Source organism: Cyprinus carpio, chromosome B7 (assembly GCF_018340385.1).
Source record: "Cyprinus carpio isolate SPL01 chromosome B7, ASM1834038v1, whole genome shotgun sequence".
NCBI classification, from domain to species: Eukaryota; Metazoa; Chordata; class Actinopteri; order Cypriniformes; family Cyprinidae; genus Cyprinus; species Cyprinus carpio.
In genome coordinates, this window is record NC_056603.1 from 7,177,968 (window position 1) to 7,196,858 (window position 18,891).

An 18,891-nucleotide genomic window follows, 5' to 3' on the forward strand; every position below is an offset into this window, starting at 1 on the left:
ATCGCTAGAATAAACTTCTATTAATTTCTACAATAGTAGCTTACGCTATCCCACCTTTTTCTTCAACACAGAAGTAAGCCTATGGGCAAGACTTCTGGTTGATTAGCCGTTGTAGGTATAATAACGAGAAGAATAACAACATGCAGTAAAAGGTAAAACTGTTTGCACTTCAAACCAGTGTGTTCACCATTAAGATAATACATTAAAAATAATATGGTAAGACACACCGATTTTCAATATCAAGCAGCAAAACAACCTGTTTTGTACAGCTAAAAATAGCTGGATGTGGATGAGACTAGATGTTAGACCCATAGAATTTACAAAAGGCTGCGCGCTCATTTTTACAGGAAGAAAAAGGTGGATAGCAGCTAATATAAGGTTTTCAATATGCCTAAAGGATTTGAAAAGTTTAAGCCTCACTTAAAAAATGGGAAAGGAAATATTGTAGGTCAAAGGTGTTTGGCTGACAAAAAACGTTTGGGAATCACTGCTATAAGTCTGTATGTTCAGCTGTTTTGGGTCAGAGGGCTGAACCTCGAGCGATGGGACGTACCGTCTGAGGACGGTGTTATGTTAGTGATACGGAGGTGTGGATTGGGGATGGGGGCTGGACACACGTCTTTCCCGAGCTCTGGCATCTCTGGCAGTGTGAACACGATCTCATATCGGTGCTGTGTTTTCAGGAAGCCCACCTGAGGAGATGGAGAGAAGCAGGGAGGTTATGGTTGGGTGTCGGCAGGTCTATGAGACACCAGGAACATGAGTCAGACTGTTGTTTGCACTTGATCTGAGATCATAGTTTACAGTGATAAATGATGTTAATGAAATCTTAGCAGAGTGATGAAATCATTGTATGGATTACAGTTTACTTATGAATCCCTAGTTGACTTTCATTTATGAATCATAGTCGATTGCTTCATTGATGACATCATAGTTGATAGCTGATATCATTAACGAAATCAGCTTTGATGTACCAATTTTTTTTTTTTTTTTTTTAATGGAACAGTTGAATCTATCCCAGATGCCCAAATAGAGACAAACTATGCAGTTTCATGTAGATGCTGATATTTAGATCTTACTAACCACGGAAGGAAATCGGGATGATATTTTGAAATGAAAACAATGGGAACTGGAAAAGTGACAGAACTCATGCCAGGAAATGTCAAACTGCATCTGGGTCTCAGTGAAGGACGACAGAATCAAATAACGTCTTATCTGACCAGAGCCCTCATCAAAAATGCAATAATCAAACAGAACAGACACAGTCCAGAGGTACAGGTGTTTTATATTACTCACACTAAAATAAATGTAGCAATCTCAAATACTGGCACTATTTAAAATCTTTCATACAGAGCAACAGCAGGCCGGCAGGAATTGTGGGTGGGGGGAGTGAATGTACAGCGCTCTCTCCACCCTCAATACCATGACTTAGGTGCCCTTGAGCAAGGCACTGAACCCCCAACTGCTCCCCGGGCGCCGCAGCATAAAATGGCGGCCCACTGCTCCGGGTGTGTGTTCACAGTTGTCAAGTGTGTGTGTGTTCACTGCTCTTGTGTGCACTTCGGATGGGTTAAATGCAGAGCACAAATTCTGAGTATGGGTCACCATACTTGGCTGAATGTCACGTCACGTCACGTCACGTCACGTATATACTGCTCCACGGTGCTGCAGCCGGTCGTCATGGCAACACGGGGCAGTAACAGGGCAGTTTGAGAGAGACATCTGCAATGAAAAGAGTCAGAGAATATGACCCCCACTGCAGAGTGAACGCAAGCATGATTGTGTATCTTGTCTTTTAGATATTTGCGAGTAGGAGGAACACAAACACTGAGTCTCTGTGCCATCAAATATGTTCAAAAAGTCACTGTTCTCATAACAACAACAAACAACTTGTGAGAGTGGAGCTTCAGTAAACTATTAGAAACATGTTAAGAGTCGACATGAGATCAAAATAGATCTTGTTTACTTTCATAATACACATTCGTTTTTTAATGAAAAAACAAACACACACACTGATTCATAACAATAACATTCTAGTAAGCAAAAGTAAAAAAAAAAAAAAAAAAAAGGTTTGAAACAAATACAAATATAAAAAAAAAGGATATAAATTTAAATTATTTATAAGATTTATATTTGAAAGCATAAAGCTTAGCTTAGATTATGGAATGCGCTAAAATTTTTATTAATTTTATATATATATATTAATTCTTTCTGTCTATGCATGCATCCATCAATCATCATTCCATCTATCCATCTATTATTCTATCCATTATTCATTATTTTATCCATCCATCCATCCTTTGTTCTTTACATCGTTCCATCCATCCATCATTCTATCTATCCACTGTTTGTTCTATCCATCATCCATCATTCTATCATCCATTAATCCACCATTCTATCCATCCATTGTTCTTAGTATATTATCCATCATCCATCCATCGTTCATTCCATCCATCCAGCCAGCCATCAATTGTTTGTTCATCACATCCATCCATCTATCCATTTTCTCCATCCATCCATCCATCCATCGTTTTCTCCATCCATCCATCCATCCATCCTTTTCTCCATCCATCCATCCATCCATCCATCCATCGTTTTCTCCATCCATCCATCCATCCATCCATCCATCCTTTTCTCCATCCATCCATCATCCATCCATCCTTTTCTCCATCCATCCATCCATCCATCCATCGTTTTCTCCATCCATCCATCCATCCATCGTTTTCTCCATCCATCCATCCATCCATCCTTTTCTCCATCCATCCATCCATCCATCCTTTTCTCCATCCATCCATCCATCCATCCATCGTTTTCTCCATCCATCCATCCATCCATCGATCCATCCATCGTTTCCCTCCATCCATCATCATCCATCCATCGTTTTCTCCATCCATCCATCCCCATCCATCCATCCATCGTTTTCTCCATCCATCCATCCATCCATCCATCCATCGTTTTCTCTATCCATCCATCCATCCATCCATCCATCGTTTTCTCTATCCATCCATCCATCCATCCATCAATCCATCGTTTTCTCTATCCATCCATCCATCCATCCATCCATCCATCCATCCATCCATCCATCCATCGTTTTCTCCATCCATCCATCCATCCATCCATCGTTTTCTCTATCCATCCATCCATCCATCCATCCATCGATCGAATGTGTTCATAAATAAATAAGTCTGTTGAAAATGAAAAGTAACATCTGCACTTCGCGCAAGCAGCATGATTTGAGATATCATTCAGCTTCACTCATTAAAAAATAAGTTGCACAGCTTAAAAAATAAGGGGTATTTGTTCAAATAGCTTGCCTTAGTGAGACCCACTAATAAAAAGCTTGATGGCAATGCATTGCACCAAAAAAATAGAAACAATTAGTCATAGTTGAAAAAAAAAAAAAAAACTATGTATATATAGTCTTGTCAAAGCTGTGGTCTAGCGGTCAGCGCACATGCTCGGACATATTGACCTGTTCTGCTCATATGTAGGTGATGCAGTTCAAATCTGGCTTGTGTCATTTCCTGATCCTGTTTTTCCTCTTGAAATCCCAGATACAGCTGGAATGGCTCCTGGCATGAGTTCTGTCACTGTCTTTTCACATAATACAAAGACTAGAAGTCAAGTAGAACATGCTGACCGAAGGAAAGAAGCTGAAGCTTTGATGTGAGCTGAGAAATAAAATCAATGTTCTTCCTGTAATATGAACTCATGTTTGTGACCTGAGACCTTAAAATTAAGCTAATGAATGATCCCAGCAATTTAATTAGCTCTCACCTTAACCAGGAAGTTTCCGTTTGATTTGGGTATCACCATGACAACGGAGTCGTGCAGTTTCTCATCAAAAATGCACATGGAGAGAGTGAGCGGCGGCTGCTGCGGCGGGTTCCTCAGTGAAGCGAACGCCCCCCCGTCTTAGACGACGCTGCTGCAGGGAGGAACAAAAGCAAAGCGCTTACAGCTGCGCTAATTACACACCGACCACAGGTTTACTGACATCAAGATTGTGCGTCTCTGAATGATAATTTTCTGCAAGAAGCTTTTAAAGTTGAAATTATTCAAATCAAGCTTGCCATCTGACACCTGAAAACCCTGGAATACCTTCAGACTAATATCAGAGATCTTTTCATTTCTTCACTTAAAGAAGGCTATAGAAAAACTGGGCTTACATTAGTCAGGTTGTGAATTGAATTTACCAGTTTAAAAAGGCATAATATGCATTTAAGTAGTTGAATACAAAACCAGTTCAGTTTAAATCACTTGGATCTGTTGATGTGTACAATAACCCCAATGCCTTTAAGGTCTTACATGCTTTAAAAAAAAAAGTTTTTAATTTAAAGGAATAGTTCAACCAAAAATCAAACTTTGCTGAAAAATGTATTGACCCTCAGTCCATCCAAGATGATTTTGTTTCTTGATTGGAACAGAGTTGTGGAGAACACTTGCGCACCAAAGGATCCTCTGCAGTGAATGGGTGCCGTCAGAATGAGAGTCCAAACAGCTGATAAAAACATCACAATAATCCACATCACTCCAGTCCATCACTTAATGCCTTGAAGTGAAAAACTGCATGTTTATAAGAAACAAATCCATCATTAAGCTGTTTTTAATTTCAATCTGATGCTTCCTGCTGGACTTTTTCACTGGAGGAAGTGTTATTATGGATTATAGACTCGTATTTTAGCTGAAAGCAATGGTTTAAAGTTGAACATGTCTTGATGTATTTGTTTCTTACAAACACACAGCTTTTCACTTCACACGATGTGAACTGATGGACTGGAGTGGTGTGGATTATTGTGATGTTTTTATCAGCTGTTTGGACTCTCATTCTGACGGCACCCATTCACTGCAGAGCATCCATTACTGAGCAAGTGATGTAATGCTACATATCTCCAAATCTGTTCCAATGTAGAAACAAACTCATCTTGGGTGGCCTGAGGGTCTGAGTACATTTGCAGCAAATTTTCATTTTTTTGGTTGAACGATTCCTTTAAGCTTTGGATCAAACAAGCATCTAAAAAGAGATTAAAAAAAATATGCAGACAACAGGATATGACCTTATGACTCAAGTATGCAAATATGATTGTTTGGCTAATGCAGAGTATGTTTTGGGCCAAACAAAACTGATATGGCTGTTTTTATTTTTAGGCTACGTCCACATGTTTTTTTTTTTTCTCGTCTCAAGAAGTATCTGCGTCCACACAAAACCAACACAAAATGATGCAGTATACATGCCAGACCAGCATGTGGCGCTGTAATTCTGCCACAGACATACACTAAAAACAGAGAAGAAGACTTGGACTATGCGCGTAAACCTTGCGCGCGATATACAAACGAACATGGAACAATACATTTATTAATCAGTGTTGATGTTAATAATAAAAAAGACAATCATTCAGTGTTTGTTCATGTTTTTGTTGCTGTGACGTGACATGGTGTCTGACAAGGGGTGAGACGTGCTGATGACGTCGTCACTTCAGAAAATATACGGATTCGCTGTCCACATGAAAGCGCAAGGGCGTCGTTTTCAGTTTATCCACTCTGGGACCCGGTTACAAAAAAATATCGGTTTCACTCTCCCAAAAGGCCAGATCCGTGTGGACGAAACGCCTATACAATACAAAATGTATGCGTATACAGCGAAACGCATCTCCGTGTGGACGGGACCTTAGTCTTTCTTTCCCACATGATTTATTAGGGACTGAAAAACTGGTTTCAGGTTCACTTGATGTGGTGGAGGTTTATGTAAGATGCATTCAAAAAGAGCTAAAAAGAGTGAAAACAGAATGGAACAAGAACATAGCAGCCTTTTAAACTGTAATTATTCATTAAAATATTTTACAGCTTTTGCTGTGCAAGCTGTCTAACACCTACAGCACATTCAAAGTGCTAATTAAAGCACCAGAACTAAAAATATCAAAACTAAAAGAAAGAAAATCTCTTGCAATGTTCTTCCGGTTTTTTTTCTTTAACAGTCTGATTTAATAAAGCAAGTAATCAGGCCCTCAGGGGTACATTTCTCAGACACAGATCAAACCCGGTCTTGAACTAAAGTGCATGATCAATGCTAATTCTTCATTTAAAATCCGTCTGTGGTGCAGGATCGGGGTACTTCTATGTTAGGGAAACCACATATTAACATTTGTCCTTCAAAAGTTTGGGGATGTTTTTGAGAGAGGTCTCTTCTGCTCACCAAGGCTGCATTTATTTGATGAAAAACACAGTACTATTGTGAAATATTATTACAATTTTAAATAACTGTTTCCTTTGTAAATATATTTTAAAATGTAATTTATTCCTGTGATCAAAGCTGAATTTTCAGCATCATTACTCCGGTCTTCAGTGTCACATGATCCTTAAGAAATCATTCTGATATGCTGATTTGCTGCTCAAGAAACATTTCTGATTATTATCAGTGTTGTGCTGCTTTATATGTTTGTGAAAACCTTGATGCCTTCTTAATGAATAGAAAGTCCAAACTAACTTCTGTAGCATGTCTTTGCTGTTCCATTTCATCAATTTAATGCCGAATCTTACTGAGCCCAAACGTTTGAACAGAATCTAAACGCTCACATCTGGACCCACTGAGCACAAAGTTCACCGTAATGAACATCAGCTGTGGAGATTTGTCCTTCATTTTCACTCTAAGATCCTCCATGTCTGATCAAAGCCTCAGCAAAAATCCCTGCTTTTATTGCATTTTGGATATAAGATGTCTCACTTAATTTCCCTTTTTGTGTGAACTTTTTCTTCTACTTTAAATCTAAATTAAAGAGCACTTAAAGATTTTTACATTTTCTGAAGAAAACATTCATGCTGATCGCTCATGCTCACCTTGTTAATACAAGTAGAGGGTTTTTGAGCTCCAGGTTTATCACCCTTCAAAGTCAAAAACTAATTTCCATGATATTCAAATATCTTAAATAGTAATATAACAGCTTGCCAAAAAGCCACATGATTGGACGGACAGAACTGGTGCAGTATGTGTGTTCAGAGTTTATTCAGATCACTAAACCAAAATATGAGCAACAATAATAGCGGCCAATGGCAGCCACAATAAGATATTTTAATCTTTATGATCAATAAACATTGCATTTAATCATTTAGCAGATGCTTTTATATAAAGCGTCCTACAAATGAAGTGCATTACGTTATAAAAGCCTATAAAACTATATTTGCATTGTGCAATGCCAAGTGCAAATCATAAACTAGAGTAGCACATGCAATTTTAGGATGAGCATATTTGAAGAGATTTTATAAATAGTGATATGAATCTGGAGGGTCAGTGGTGACCCTGTTCGCCTGAAGGGCTTGTGGCTACAGAGTTAAAATTACACATAATGTAATGTAAGCTGGGACGGGACGGCATTTGTAGCAGGAGTGTCTACATAACTGGCCTCATTACAGAGGTTATGGGACTCTGACTGTTCGGCCAAAGTAGAGCACTATAAAACACTCTCACGAGCAACACAGAGGCATCTGTAACCCGTTAAAATACTCTCTGTCCTGGAGCAGAGATCTAGAATTAAGATGGATACATGTGTAGTCTACATTTAATGACCTATGAGTACAATATTGAACAGATTATTTATCACCACACCAGCAGGGCCTGAAGAGTTTATGTATTTGTGTCCATGACTTTCAGGTCTTTATGACACTCGCCTGAGCCCCAAATGCCTGAGAAATGCATCGAAAATGCGTCACAAGAACACAGACGTTTCACTAGTGATTATCCTGATATGCAATCAAAACAACATAATAAATAATAAGAAATATTCTAGTACATGTTTTACCAGTGCTGGATTATTTGGCAAAAAGCATGAAATAATAATAATAATAAACTTTCTTTTTAAAGCAAGCTTCTCAGTGTGCTTACAGAGAAAACATGAATCTAAAAACATAACTAAATAAAAAAAAAAAAATCTAAAATAGAAATAATAATAAAGGCTCCAGCATCCGTGCAGCTCTACATAAACCAATAGGCTAGAAAAACAGATGAAATTATTTTATTATTATTATTAATAACAAATAATAAACAGCTTTATTTTTAAAGCAAGCAAATTGTTTACACAGAAAAGAAGAATAAAAAAAAATAAAAGAAATAATAAAATAAAACAAAACAAAACAGGTCACTTTTTGCCATTTAGATGACTAGAAAAAATGGTTCAATTGTCCTTATATAACCCTATATTAAATATATAATATTAAAAACAGCATATATAAACATGCATATCAAAATAGCTCAATATTATCAAAAAAAAGTTATCCTGAAAAAAATAAAAGAATAATATAAGATTTTAATTTAAGATCTATTTTTTTGAGCATCTGTGTTTCTCTGAGTGAACATCAGATTAATCCAAAGTATTATTTTCCGTACGTGACTAGGGTCTCTCCACCTCTTTGAGCTGAATCACATCTGAACCCAAAGCTGTTCTTTGTGGTGTTGTTCTTTGAAACCAATCAGAAATGCTGCAGTCTGGCTGGGACCAGAGATGGACGGACTCTCTATTAAATGAATGCCCGGCGGTGCTGTAGAGGCACTGCATTTTATGAACCTCATCTAAACCTTCACACAGTCACCATGGCAACAAGAAGAAATCTGGCCTCTGAGAACCGGCCTGTGGAATGGAGCATTTCCAAAAAGCTGTTTTGGGGTCAGTTTTCGTGCTTTAATATTCAACGACAAAGCCAGTGATGAGAAGTTGCTTTGTGAATGTTGCACAGATGTCTGAACTGAAGAAACCGTAGATGTTCTGGAGCTGTTGCAACAATACGCAGCATGACAACAGACCCTCTGCCTTCTTCCAAAATGAAACTTTATCGCATTCGTAAACAAAAACTAAATGGAGGCCATCTTTATGCCTCCAGACAATAACTAGAGTCACGAGAGATAGATTGATTACCAAAATAAATATTGGAATGAAAGAAGACAGACTTTATCTTTCGGGGAGTTTTTCCGACGGCTCTTGAAAGGCTTTTCAGACAGATGTGAAGACAGACAAGATCTTGCACATTTCCTGATAATAAGAAACAGCCCACATGTTTTGCAACTGCTGAGTCACCCCCGACTGAGCAAGAATTCATTATTATTTTAGCTTTATTAAAATCACTCGAAGTCTCATTCCTGCGAATGAAAAAGCAGCAGGTTGTCAAAACTCATGATAAGCAGACTGAAGTTCAAAGTCAGTGTGGTGAGATTATTATAAAAAAACAGCTCTTTATGTTTTGAGTTTTTTTTATATTTTTTTTTATAAAGTTTGGGGTTGGTACGATTTTCTGATGTTTTGAAAAGAAGTCTCTTCTGCTCACCAATGGTGCATTTATTTGTTTAAAAATACAGTAAAAACAGTGACACTGAACAAATACAAAATCATTCTAATGTCCTGATCTGATGCTCAGAAAAATATCTAATTATTATCAATGTTGAAAACAGTTGTGCTGCTTCATATTTTTGTGGAAACACCATAAATGCATAAATGTCTTTACTGTCACTTTTGTTCAATTAAATGCATCCTTTCTGAATGAAAACAATAATTTCAATAATTTATATATATTTCTTTCTTTTTTTTTGCTGTAAGGTCAGTAGAAGAATAGTAGTAAGAGTGATATTTGCCATATAAGCACCACTAATAATTACTGATAATGTTTATTTCCATTATTCTGCAATAGTACAGTATATACTGTATGTGGCGTATGACAAAGGAAGCAGGTTTGTTTACACAAAAAAGAAAAAGGAAACACTCACAGGTCAATTGACAATTATGCATACAAAACCCCTGTAAAATTATAAACTTTAGTTGTGAAGGTTGGCTGTACCTTTCTTAGCAGTGGCCATTCTGGTAACGATCGACACCAGCCTCAAGAAAAGCTTCAGTTACGGCCTCATCGTAGAGATCATCTGACCTCAAAACAACCCTGAGAAACAGAAAGAGAACCACAAAAAAGGAATCAATAAACAGAAGCTGATAGTGTTAGACAGTGGTTTTCAAACCGGTCCTGCGAGCACCCCCACCAGCATTGCACATTTTCTGTGTCTCCCTCATCTATCACACCCAATTCAACTCATCAGCTCATTAGCAGAGACTGCAAGACCTGAATGGGTGTGTCAGTTATAGGGTGACACACAAAATGTGTGTCATGTGAGGTGGTAGGGGTGCTTGCAGGACTGGTTTGAAAACCACTGGTGTAAGAAAAACAGAGAGAGCGGATGTAGAAAGTGAACAAAAATCATTGAGATCATTGTTTTTGTTATATCTGCCGCATGTTGCCATGACACACAGTGAACTGAGCCAGCTGTACTGACCATAATGCATCAGGACAGACACCCCATAGAGCAGAGAATTAGGAAGAAAAAACACTCTGAGAGAGAGCTGGATTAAAGCATCACTGAGTTCTTCTTAGGATTCTTCATCCATTTCAAAGTCATTTCTTTCATCAAGCTGAAGTCAAGACAAGACCCTCCCAGACCAATGCAAAACCCGGGCTAGACCACTTGAGGCACAAGCAAAATAAGCATTAAAAATGAATTATGAGGGCAACTTTCAAAATAAATATATTTCGGGTATATATAAATATATTTTTGCACAAATAGTCAAATAAATAGTCATAAATAAATAAATAAATAAATAAATCATATCTTGTTCTCTTTCTCTCTATGCATACAAATGCAATAACATTTGTGTTATTCCTGATTCAATTTAAAAAATGTAAAAGGAATTGTGTGCACCAAATGCAACAACCCATTTTAGTACAACAAATAAAAAAAGATTGTGCACCAAATGCATCAACCCATTTTTGTGCACCAAATAATTTTTGTGCATCAAATGCAATAACTATTTTTCATTCATCAAATGCAATAACTAACTGTTGTGTACCAAATGCTATAATTATTTTTTGTGAACAAAAAGCAATAATTAATTTTTGTGCACCAAATGCTGCAACTAATTTTTTGTGCTTCAGATGTTAGAACAAATTTTTTATTTGTTTTATATATACACAATATAGGGAGATTCCTGCAAATTTTCTATAATGCTGAAGATAACATGCCAGCAAGTGTCTGAGGTCATTATCAGCTTTAGTACACTGGAGATAGTGTCATAGACTATAAGCTGAGACCCAGATCCACACCAGGACACTGAGTAATGAGACCCACCAATACTAGACCCCGGGCCCATGAGACCAGACTAAGCCCAAGATTAGACCGCTCAAGGCTCAACTCCAGACCTCAAACACCGCTGAGATGAAGGCATCTTAGCAGATGGGATGTTATGCATTCAGTGGATTCGGATGTGCCTTAATTACTTCCAACTTTCAGTTGCTGTTTGAACAGTCAGCATTTTTAAGGTGCAGTCTTTGTCTTTTTATCACTCTCCCTTCTTCCTCTGGATGGTGACTGTACTTTTATCTTAGCTCATCTTTCTGCAACTCATTACAGAAGCGCTGAGACTGGGACGAACTAGTATGGAGGGACTTTAATTCACTCGGGAGCTAGAACACACATTCTTACATGGAGCTCGCCTAATCACCCCCACACCAGCACCTACTGCAAGAGAGAGTCAGAGCTGTCTAGTACTGTTCAGTAAAGCCCATCCACTCTACTGTCAAATCACAAACATACTGCAAGAGCCAGGTGGCAGATGTTAATTGCACATCGGTGAGGAGAAAGCTTGATGACGTGATTAAGTGGCAGAGAGCTCAGATCATAATCACAGCATGCAGACATTCAGCACTGCAACATAAAAGCAAATAATTCTCATTGCTATTCTAGCCATTTGAGAGCGAATGTCCCTGCCTGTTTATCCCATGAAAGATAAGGAAAGTGCAGAAGACATGCTGTACAAGTGGTGCTTTCTAAAAGAGCATCCCTATTACTTTTGCTCATGCTAGGGATAGTGACCTGACCAAACCCCTAATTATAAGTATCAAATCATGTGTATTGCTTTTCTAAGCAGTCAGACTTGCATGCAAAAAGACAAAATCATCATGGAGTGGAAGGGCTCTTTTAATTTCGCCCAGCAAGTAACCACCTAGCAACCACTCAGAATACCCTAGCAACACCCTGGCTCTATAGCAGTGGGATTTGCAAAGCCAAACACCATCACATTTTCTTCTGAACATATACAAATTCAGTTATTGCAGTTGGTGCACACCCATAGATAAACTATGTGCACTATAGGTATTTTTTGTGCACCAAATGCAATAACTAAAATGTTCATCAACTTTGTGCATCAATAACTAATTTGTCCACTAAATTGAATTACTATTTATGTGTGCCAAATTCAATAACATTTTTGTGGAATAAATACATTTTGTGCACTAAATGCTACAAAGATTTTTTGTGCATCAAATTAATCAACAATTTTTGTGTGTGCTAAATGCAATAACCATTTTTTGTGCAACTGGTGTGCACTATTAACTTTTTTTGTGCATTAACTGCAATAACTAATATTGTATGGACCAAATGCTATAACTAATATTTTTTTGCATTAAATTTGGTTGCAAATTCCAAGCTGCATAAATACATTCAGGCTACGTCCACACGAAGCCAGAGGCTTTCCCTATCCTATCTTTTTTATTTTTCTCGTCTCAAGTAATATCTGCGTCCACACGAAACCACAAAACCGACAAAACGATGTAGTATACATACCAGACCAGCATGTGCCGCTGTAAATCTGCCACAGAGATGCACTAAAAATGGAGAAGAGGACTTTGACTATGTGTATAAACCTTGCACGCGGTATACAAACGAACGTGGAAAAATACATTTATTAATCTGTGTTGATGTTAGTTAATAAAAAGACAATCATTCATTGTTTGTTCATGTTTTTGTTGCTGTTACGTGACATAGCTGTGTCTGACTAGGGGTGAGACGTGGGCTGATGACGTCATCGCTTCAGAAAATATACGGATTCACTGTCCACCTGAAAACGCAAATTTATCCACTCTGGGACCCGGTTTCAAAAAATATCGGTTTCACTCCCCCAAGACGGCAGATCCGTGTGGACGAAACGCCTATCAGAGGGTGACATGGGAGTGGATTTTCAAATCTCTCCCATCCCACTCCTGCAAAAAAAACTGGGGGAAAATCCTGTCCCATCCCAATCCCGGAAGAATGACTCCTGTTCCCTCCCACTCCCGTGTTTTATTTTTTTTGGCCAGAATCTGTCAGTTACAGTAAAAAAAAAAATTAAAAAAATAAAAATAAAAATACAGTACATATCACAGCATGCCCACTTTAGTTGAATAAAAATCCAAAATGTAGTTTTTTATTATTTTAGTGAACTGAAGGCCATCTTAAACAATGCACTTTGTGCATTGCACACTCATTAAATTCAATGTAAATCATCCATGCTAACACACACGTTTTCTATTTTAATTTTTTTTTAATTTGCAAGTAGTCATTTCACTCTCTATAGATTTATTTTTCATACACAGAGTATCGAAGTTTCTCACTTAAGTTCACATGACCATGACGGCAGAAAGTGCATCTTATTTGCTTTAAATTATTTTACAGAAGCGCATTGTTTCGTTGTTATTCTGAGTGCACACAAATAAACATAGAGTCTTTACGGATTCAAAAGATTTATTACTTTTATCTGCATGACCAAAAATTACGGAGTATTTTAAGAGCAAGTGAGAGCCCCGGTGCCTCCATCTGTCCAGCTGTGAGCGCGCCGCTGTTCAGCTTCCACACACACTTCAATAGCGCACATTTCTGTAGGTTAACATTAGAGTGAGCGGCCAAGTTGTTACTACATACATCTTTTAGATGAAAAGCTATATTTGAGGTCGTATACAGCGAAATGCGTCTCCGTGTGGACGGGGCCTCAGTCCATTTACCTTTATATTATACATTATAAGCAGGAGCAACTGAAGCTTAAGACGTGAAGACTTGGGGTGGGTAGGACAGTTGTAAAAAATATCCTGTTCATTTTACTGTAAAAACCCTGCAGCTGTGGTTGGGTGTGTCCTGAAAAACTCACACTTTCATTCTATTTCTCAGTTCTGTTTACTTCCACAAATGACTAAATAAATTCAGAGTGAGAAGGGCAGAAATAATGCAGATTCTCATGCAATAATCCCTTTATTTCTTCACTACATCACGACCAGAAATCTAATCTCTGTCAAACCACACAGACTCCCCTCCATCTCTCTCTCACACACTTTGGCTGAAGTGGCACAGCAGATATGAACCAGTTCCAGTCTGTACTAACATGGCACAGAGGGAGATAAAACTGGGTCGATGTCTCAGATGGATTGCTATAACAAGGACATTTATGTTCATGTCAAAACCTTTAGAGCTGAAACATATTCAACATGCATCATAATCCTGAAAACCAGAAACCCCAGAAGAATCTGCTGTGGCTTGTCATCATGCATTCTTCACTAATGGTTCACTGTAATTTTCCTGAGGCAAGTGACTTGGAGTGGCATGAGCCGAACCTGGATAGACAGATATTTCCCATGCAAGGGTTCTCATGTCAGAAACATGCATTAAGTAAAGCTCTTTTCAGATCCTTTACAGTCAATGCCATTCAGTCTGTTGCACTGCAAAATAGCTCAATTAAGCCTTCAAATCCTGCCTGGTGTTAAGAAAGCAATGCATGCAGACTATTCTATGGGATTTTAGACTTGAGCGACTGTAGATCTATATTTAACAGACATTAAAACAATGAAATGCCGACTTCTAACGCGTTTAAAGCAGTACTGGTGAAAAGAGGATCTTCTCGAGTCCTCTTCTAATGGTCGTGCACAAACTTATGTAACATCGATCATTTTCAAAAGCAACGGATTGAAATACTCACCTATTCTCACTGATAATGAGCTTCTGCTGTGGTAGGGTTCAGTCTAGAATCGCGTGTTGAACCTACAGAAATGAACCGCAAACCCAAGCTCCAGTCAGAATAAGCCAGGCGCTGTTCTGCGAGGGACTGCTCGATTTCAAATTCACTCGAGGGCTACAACTTCCGCGTCAATCACGTGGTTTCTGTAGCTGCAAGTTTGCAGCGCCAGGGTCTTTTAAGTGTGTGGTTGAGACTTTTGATTCATCCAAGCAAGCAACTCGAGTCATTTGAGTCATCTCACCAAAATGATTCGCTCACTGATTCTCGCTTTGGTTCAGTGGTCTTTTCTGCAGGTTACACCAGTGCATGAGTTTATTTAGCATGAATATACATCTAATACGAGTAAGCACACGCGTTTTCTAGATAAATTACAACAAATACGTTTTGTTCGATTGAGAACGGCATAAAAGGTATTAAAAATAGACTTGTTCGGCATTGCTGGGAACGCCCACAAAAACGTTTATGCCGAGGGGGAAAACAAACCATTCGAATTAACGCGCGTTATGTGCTTGATCTTTACCTTTTGCCATGGTTTAACTATAGTAACCAATAACCGTGTTTTTTATTTTATTTTATTTTTTTGGTATTTTATATACATATTTTTTATTTTACGGCATGTATTTGTGAAAATGATTAGGCAGCCGCAGCAAACACAGAATAACGCTGCGTATTTCACAGCTATGACGCGACACCGAACAAGCAATAACAGCCTCAATAAAATAGTTATCGGTCATTTTTACACATTCATCATTCTTCTCTCATCTTAACACGGTGACCTAAAAGAACAACATGCCCTCTAGTTAGTCGGCTAGTTCAGTGAAAGAGGCGTGTCTGTTCCGTCTGTTTAACCAATGAAATGCTCCGTTACAAACAGCACTCGAACGGTATTGATCGCTTTCAGTCACGTGACCGGCTCGAAGCATCCATAGAAGTGCAGCACAACCCTCTCAGTTTTTCATCTGTTTTACAGCCTCAAATATTTACATCATCTCTCAATAAAACATAATAAAACAAAATAAAAGTTTTGGCCATTTGCAATCCATATTAAGCACCCGCAGCAATATTTCAATCACTAAACAGTGCGACAAACATTGTAAAAACACCTAAGGTGCCTTAATATATTTAAAACAGTAGGATCAAATTCAGTAATCACTATATTAATTATGCATAGTTTACATAGGCAATCAGTTGAGGTTATTGCTGTCTGTATAATAATCAATATGTTATCAGCCATAAAGTGTCCCAATATCAGTAAAAAATACTGTCTGATTGAACTCATATATGTGAGTCAGTGTTGCAAGTCAGTTTTATTTTTTATATATTACAATGTATTTGAGACTGTACACAGCAATGCAATACTTTTAACAATAACCCATGAGCACTTACTACTACTACAACTACTACTACAACAACTACTAATAATACAGTTGAGTTCGAACAATATTTTATGTACAGTAGTGTACTGGTATACTGTAAACAGAAACATGATTCTAGGCATGAATCAAATGTACGGTGGTTCCTCCTCGTAGTCCATAGCAGCTCACTGTCTTGTTCACATCCAGACAGTTTCCTGAAAATAAATAAGGTTAGCAATTAATGATTTGCAGGCCAGGTCAACATCAAGCAATGAATGAATGAATGCTTTGTTTACCTTCATAAACCAGTTTCATTTTCTCTGGTTTCTTCCCTGCCCGGTCACAGGCCTCCTTTAGTAAAACTGAGATGCTTTCCCTGGGAAACATGTCCACTTCCGTGGTTTTCCCAGCACATTTCACGATGATGTTGATCTTGTCCACTTCAGCAGTTTTATCAGCATCACTGAATGAGTTTGAGTTCTGTATCGGGATGTGTGGATGATCTAAAATAACAGAGCAAAACAATGATTAAATAACGTTGATTTTCTTGATTGAGAATTGATTTTATATGGTTAGAGTTATAAAGTAGATGTTTCATACCATAATGACCTGAATGTGCATTTACAGTGGTTTGTACAGGACTGCTAACCTCCTGGACCTCAGACACCAATGTTTCAGCAGGTTTTGTGACTGGGATGTCACCTGAAAAGAGCAAGTTGTTTTTATGTATTAAAATACCATGATGATTCGTGCACTGTAAGACGATGAGTACTAAGAAAGTAAAGAGTCAATCACAATTCCATGCTGACCAACTTCAATATTATATTAAAGTTTCAGACTGCAATAAATTATAGAACGATTTCATACACTACTATTCAAAATCAAAAGATCAAAAGGTGTTTATTATTGTCTAGTTCCTAGCTCTAGTCAAGGCACGTCTAGTTTTGTGCCTGATTGCCTGTCTTGCATTCTTTTGCCTAGCCCTCTGGACTTTGTTCGCCTGGTCTCAGACCCACTTTTGATTACTCTTCACCTTGCCTCTTCTACTGTTTGCTGTGTATCGACTCGTGTCTGTTTCATGAGCACGCCTTTAAATAGAAGCATGCAGATGGATCCGCATGTCTCATGTCTCTGTCGCCCAGTTACATATGTACAAAACAACCACTAAATATAATGAGTTACAAGTGGATGAACTGGATAAGCTGGATGTTTATCTTACTTTCATTACAGCTCTCTGATGGCTCTGTCTGATTCTGATTGGCTGTTGAACTGCTGCTTGTCCCCCAGAAGAATGAGTAGATCTTCTCCACCTTTAAAGCACATTACCAGACAAAGTAATATTCATATGAATGAAAAGGGTTCTAATCTAGTATAAAACAGGTTCATCACATCTTATTAACAGCAGTATGCACTTATGGCAATATCTATGGACTTTTAAGGCAATCAGCTAACCTAGTTAGTTGTTTTCATTGTTGCCATTGTATTCAGAGTAAATATCAAAATGTTATTGAGAAGACGATAAATAAAAACTTTTAGTTGTCAATCTGCATGTATACATCGGTTGTACAAATTCTACACATTCCTGCAACTTGTGCATGCAACCCGTGTTTATTTTTCCTTATTATACTGTAGTTGCTATAAGTTTGAAGATGTTTAAGTTATTTTCAATACTATTCACTATTAACTAGTTGCTTAGAAGCATGCATATTACTAGAATTTGGGCTGTTTATTAGTACTTATAAAGCACATATTAATGCCTTATTCTGGATGACTGTATTCAACAACTACCTTACCTACAACTACCTACCTCTGTGGGAAGTCGTGGCCTAATGGTTAGAGAGTCGGACTCCCAATCGAAGGGTTGTGAGTTCGAGTCTCGGGCCGGCAGGAATTGTGGGTGGGGGGAGTGCATGTACAGTTCTCTCTCCACCTTCAATACCACGACTTAGGTGCCCTTGAGCAAGGCATCGAACCCCCAACTGCTCCCCGGGCGCCGCAGCATAAAAAATGGCTGCCCACTGCTCCGGGGTGTGTGTTCACAGTGTGTGTGTGTGTTCACTGCTCTGTGTGTGTGCACTTCGGATGGGTTAAATGCAGAGCACGAATTCTGAGTATGGGTCACCATACTTGGCTGAATGTCACTTCACTTCACTTCACTTCACTTCACTTATTAATATCAATAAGCAGTTGTTAGGAGTTTATCGAGGGAAACTCTTAGTTAGGCTAATAGTTTATATGTGATCCCTAATCTAAAGTGTTATGACTTTTGTTCCTTCAGTATCTCTTTAAGTTTGTTTTATTTTGTAAGTAAAAGGTCAAATGTTGTCGGCGCCACTTCGCTTCATGTGCTCTCTACACTATCCTATTAAATTAAAGGCCCAAAATAAATCTTAAAATAAAAAGGTCAAATGTTAACATTTTTATCTAATCTGATAATGCTTTTAGCTACCACTATATACTCTCAGCACTGTTTTACACATTTTACCATCGTTAAATCCAGTACAACGAATACAGCAAATTTTCAAGATTCAATTGGAGTAACTTACCAGAACTGTGAAATAGCTGGATACAATGTCCATGTCTTGTCGGCAGTTCCACACTTGGCTTTTAATGCTCACTGCTTTTGCTTAATATATATACAACTGCTTACTTTTGCTTTCTTTCTTTGCACTTTCTCTTTTAGCAGCCAGCCA

The 18,891-nt window shown here is 38.1% G+C and overlaps 1 long non-coding RNA gene across 1 annotated transcript; it reads right to left on the reverse strand.

Annotated features, from left to right (window-relative positions):
• Positions 1 to 552: 552 nt before the first annotated feature.
• On the reverse strand, positions 553 to 15,023 carry LOC122137810. Its single transcript, XR_006155072.1, has 4 exons — positions 14,805 to 15,023; positions 9,817 to 9,915; positions 3,778 to 3,928; positions 553 to 692 (listed from the first exon to the last, which is right to left on the reverse strand). It is a non-coding gene; the product is annotated as an uncharacterized LOC122137810 (long non-coding RNA).
• Positions 15,024 to 18,891: the final 3,868 nt, after the last annotated feature.